Source organism: Terrapene carolina, unplaced genomic scaffold (genome assembly GCF_002925995.2).
Source record: "Terrapene carolina triunguis isolate 2854851 unplaced genomic scaffold, T_m_triunguis-2.0 Scaffold788, whole genome shotgun sequence".
NCBI lineage: Eukaryota > Metazoa > Chordata > Testudines > Emydidae > Terrapene > Terrapene triunguis.
In genome coordinates this window covers 361,199-366,692 of record NW_020665139.1, presented here as the reverse complement: position 1 = coordinate 366,692, position 5,494 = coordinate 361,199, and the positions used below count along the sequence as shown (strand labels likewise).

Genomic DNA, 5,494 nt, shown 5'->3' with positions numbered 1-5,494 from the left:
GGTTTAACTGACATTTGATTTGATCTCTGTAAACTCAGCTGGTTCCATTGAAAGCAATAGAAAACTGCCATTGACTTCACAAAGGAGAAGGGCAGTAATTTAGTTCTGGGATCAAGCCCACTGATAAATTTACCAGAAGACCATGTTGGAACCACTCTCTGGGGTGTTCTGGATCTCTAATCATCACTAGAAGGACACTTCAGGTTGACAAGGACGCCAGCATACAGCTAGGTAAGCAATGTGGCCTAGTGGATAAAGCTTTAGAGTTGCATGTATTCTATGCCTGGCTCGTTAGGGTTCGAAGAAAAGCTCTGTGTGAGCTTGAAAGCTTGCCTCTCTCCCCAACAGAATCTGGTCCAATAAAAGATATCACCTCCCCCACCTTGTCTCCCTGTGGAGCTATATATCGCAAGGGAGTCTGTGGCTGAACTGAGAAGTGAACCCATGGTGTATTTCATAGAAAAACATGGGTAGATTCAATAATTTGGTAACTTTATTTTTTAAAGCCCTACTTTGAACTGGATAGCCCCAATTTTTTCCCATGACTCATGAAAACCTCCTTCTTCCCCTGAGTCTGCTCAGGGCACTCTTCACCTCTTTGTTCCTCAGACTGTAGATCATGGGGTTCAGCACTGGAGCGAGGACAGAATAAAAAAGAGAGATCAACATATCCACCTCCACTGTGTGGTTGGACTTCGGCTGCAGGTAAATAGCACAGGCTGAGCCGTAGAACAAGGTGACCACGGTGAGGTGAGAGGAGCAGGTCGAGAAGGCCTTATGCCTTCCCTTGGCTGATGGGGTCTTCAGGATGCTGGAGAGTATTCGAGCATAGGAAACGACAACCAGCAAGAAGGGGGACAGGTTGATCAAAACACTGAGGGCTAGGATGGAGGCCTCGTTCCTCGAGGTGTCCCCACAGGCCAGCTTCAGCACTGGGTAGATATCACAGAAGAAGTGGTTGATCTCGTTGGGCCCGCAGTAGGGCAAGGAAAAGATCCAAGCCACGTTGCCCAGCAGCATCAGAATTCCACAGAGCCAGCAGGCAGTGGCCATCTTGGCACAGGCCCTATGGTTCATAAGGAGGGCGTAGTGCAGAGGGGAGCAGATGGCTCTGTAGCGGTCATACGCCATGGCAGCCAGCAGGTAGCATTCTGCCGTCCCAAGAGAAAGGAGGAAATACATCTGGGCAGCGCATCCAGTGAAGGAGATGACTCTCTCCTCAGAGATTAAATTGACCAGTATCTTGGGGACGATGACCAAGGTGTAGCAGATCTCCAGGAAGGATAGGTTCCGAAGGACGAAATACATGGGGGTGTGGAGGGCTGGGTCCAGTACTGTCATGAAGATGATAAGGATGTTTCCTGTCAGGGCGACGGTATAGATAATGGAAAAACCTATACAAAATATCGCTCAGGTCTCTGGATGTCTCCAGAATCTGAAGAAAATGAAGTAGGTCAGCATGCTGTGATTCCGCTGTGCAATTTCACTGGTATACCTCATCTGTGGAAGGAGGAGGAAAAAGAATTTCCATGTGGTCATTATGGGCCAGCTCATACGAGCATAGGACTGGAAGAGACCTCCTGGCTCATTGAGTCCAGTTCCCTGCTTTCACTGGGAACCATATTATATAATCCAAATCATAAAAGGATCCAGCTCCATGTTAACACTAATTAGATTGTTTGCCCTTATTGGGAGGTTGTTCCAGAACCTCCCTCCTCTGATGGCTAGAAACATTCTTCTAATTTCCAGACTAAATGTACTCACGGACAGTTTATCTCCATTTGTTCTTGTGCCAGCATTTACTCTGCCTGATGTTTACAGTGCATTTATAAAGGGCAATCAGATCCCTTCTCAGCATGCATTTTACTAAGCTAAACAAGCCAAGTTCTTTTAGTCTTTTGTGGCTGGATTTTTTAAAGCTGTTGAGTTGCTTGGTGGGATTTTAAAAAGCAGCTAGGCACCCAACAGCTATTGAAATCAAAGAGTGTTTGGTGCCTAGGTACTTTAGAAAATCCCACTCAGCATCTACATATCTTAAAAAATCTACCCCTTAGTCTTTTTAGCTTCATCAACTGGTATACACTGGTGTAGCCCCACTAACTTCAACAAAGCTGTGCCTATGTACATCACCATCGAGCTAGCTAGCCCCATGTACATCTATCTAGCTAGCTAGCTAGCAACATGCCATTAAAAGAAAAATACAAACCCTGCTCTGAGACTCAGATTGCCGCAGTGTAAATCTGGAAGCAGACATTTCAATTCAGAGTAGTTACTCAGTGATTACCCTTGTGAGTATCTGTTAGTAAATACTAACCCTTTTAGTCCTGTTTTTTTCTCTATATTTGATTCATTTGTATATTAACTATTCTTTAGAATTTTTAGGATATTAACAAAAAGTATGTTCAATTCTAAGGCCAGAACACTGGTCCCTTGCTGATATGTAACCCTATTCAGGAATTCTGTGCTTTAGACTGAATATAATAATCCATAGTGTCTCTATCTCTATAAACCTCCAGATATTCATGGGAACCATCCCCTTAAAACACACACACACACACACACATATGTATAAAATGCTAACATATCGTTACATCAGATAGGGAAGAATGATTGTGAGGGAAGAAAGACCCATTGAAAGATATTATCTTGAAGAATTGTTAGTCCTCTCTGCTGTAAATAATTATGCCTTCACACATAAATCAAGTAAACTTAGAATGTATAGAAATGACATCAGAATGTGTGTTTCTTTTAGCAAAGAGGTTTTCTTTGTTTGGATACCCTATATAATGACCCAGGTATGGGAACTTATTTGGGAAATGGAAACTGGGTATCCTTCCAGTTACAGTGAAGAAGAGACACAGACCCAGCTCTTGATCTTACATCAAAGGTGGTAATGTAACTATCCTTTTGTATTGTGCTGTACTAATCTCTGACTGATAAATCTTTGATTAAATAATCCCAGTTCAGCAATCTTGAGTCGTCATTGACTCAGAACACGCAACCCCCTCGAATAACTAAGAGCAGAGGCTGAGGCTTTGTCATTGATTTCAGTCTGTTTCATTCTCAATGCAATGTCCCGTGTTCTCCTCCCAGCTACACGGGTGACCAGGACAACCCTAGCAAGCTTGAATCAGTCTAACCAGGAGCAGAGCAGAACAGATCCCTAAATATCCAATCCTCAGATGAAATTCAAACCACCACAGATTTACCTCTACATCCAGGCAGCACTCCTGCGTCTGCTGTGAATGAAGGTCTGGGTGGATTAGAGGTATATCAGCTGCTTTCTGAGTCTCCAGGGACAAGTCCCCTTAAATACTTTGGGTTTAATTAGGTATCTTTTAAAGGTAAATTGTCATTTATCCTTCAGCTTTAAAAATAAACCTAACAGATAAGAAGGTCCTATCCTGTGAATGGCTGGATGGAGGGCCTTCATCTCCCACTAACCTCAATGAGAACATCGTGATACCAGCACCAGCCAGATCCAGGACATTCAAGTGTAAACGCTTGTGTTTATTCCTATGGTCCCTGATGGAATTGCTCATGTGAACCCTTTGTGGCTCTGAGTGTTTGCTTATTTACAACTCTCTGATTTCCCAATTCCCTCTCTCTCCCCACTCGCCACAGATACAGAAATGAGATATCCATACACATCAAGAAAATATCTTTCCCCTGACAGGGGACAGTGTGTGTGTGCGTGTGCATATATACACACACACACACAGAGCAGGTCTCATTCCTTCCAGTAGGGGGCAATTTCTTATTTGCACAAAACATATGAGGGTGCAATCCACGCCATCCTCCAGATCATTAATGAAGATATTGAACATAACCGGCCCCAGGACCGACCCTTGGGGCACTCCGCTTGATACCGGCTGCCAACTAGACATGGAGCCATTGATCACTACCTGTTGAGCCCGATGATCTAGCCAGCTTTCTATCCACCTTATAGTCCATTCATCCAGCTCATACTTCTTTAACTTGCTAGCAAGAATATTGTGGGAGACCGTATCAAAAGCTTTGCTAAAGTCAAGTTACAGCTCTCTGCTTTCAATCTATGCCATCAGCTTACTTAGAAGGCTGATTTACAGGCACTGAGAAATGTAACTACTTCTGTCCATTAGGCTTTGGGCAGGTGGAAGACCTACTGCATTTTTTATTGGATTGTACTTTGTATTGCCACTTGAGATCAAAATGGCTTTCTGTGTTTTTGTCCCTTTTTCTACGACTGCTCAGAAAATGGAATATTTACTAGGAATTGGCAATATATCTGCGATCCAAGTTGTTGCCTGTTTTGCATGGTCAGCCACTAAAATAAAGAAAAAACAAGTAGCTTGGTGATAATATATGATATAATGGTTTATGTTAGTTTTAAATATATATGAATATTTTAAAATACTGGAGTTAGTTTTTAAGTCTTATTTTAATATCTTTTGCTATTGGTGCATTTGCCTATGGCTGAGTGGCTATTAATAATCATGATTTCACTTGACTTAGCCAGACACCCCCACTTCTGGGAAATAGGGTTGTCTCAGTAGTCCCTGTGTCTCTTTAGCCTGGTCAAACCAGTTTAAGCAACCCACTAGGGCAGAGATAACATATCATAGAAAATAAATGTAGAGTGTTGCTGAGGAATTCTTATCCGGGCTGTGACCTCCTTTCTTGTGGATGTGTCTGATTTAACCCTTAATAGCTATCTAGCAAACAATGCAATAACAATCTAATGCAAAGATGTACATATTATATTCATTACATATTACAGGCATCCTTCATGCCTCCTTCATACCCTCTTCTGCCCAAAACTTCCTCCCACCATAATACATTTCACAGTAGAAAAGATTCTTTATTGAGACTGCTGGACACAGACAGACCCTACAGTTTCCTCTGGCTTTCTAGCTCCCTTTCTCTGCTGCCAGGTTTCAAGAGTTGGTCACAAATTTTATATATTTATTGCAGAGGAGGGGGGAGGGGTTCTGTGGGAAATGCCAAAAATAACTTTTTTGTTCAAGAATTGTTTTTATTTTTTTTATTGAGAAACTGAAAACTCTAAAAAACATGTTTTGTTGTTGTACTTTAGGCAACTGAAAAATATATTTCCTTATTTATTGGAGATTTTGACATTTTGCAACTTGGTTACAGGAAAGAGAAACGTTTCCATATTTTAGGCTTTTCCACCAACTCCCTACTGCCCCCCCCAAAAAAATATTTTTTGGGTGGGAGTGAAAATTTCTCTTTAAAAGAAAAGCCATTTCCAATTGGCATGGGGGGGGAAACATTTTAGCAGAAAAATGTTGACCCCGAGCTCTACTGGTTTTATCAAGAGGGATATCTCTTAATCCTGTCTTGGACAAAGCAGACATGTAAAGGACTGATACCGACTGTATAGCCCTCATCTCTATATCTCCATCACTGCATCTACAGGCTTTGTGCAAGCACACTCCATATTCCCCTTCGTTTGAAAATTTCTACATCATTGCTGACTTGTCTGAACTATGGG

General features: G+C 42.2%; 1 pseudogene; it reads right to left on the bottom strand.

The window, feature by feature from the left end:
- Positions 1-546: 546 nt before the first annotated feature.
- Positions 547-1,500, bottom strand: LOC112122400 (annotated as a pseudogene).
- Positions 1,501-5,494: the final 3,994 nt, after the last annotated feature.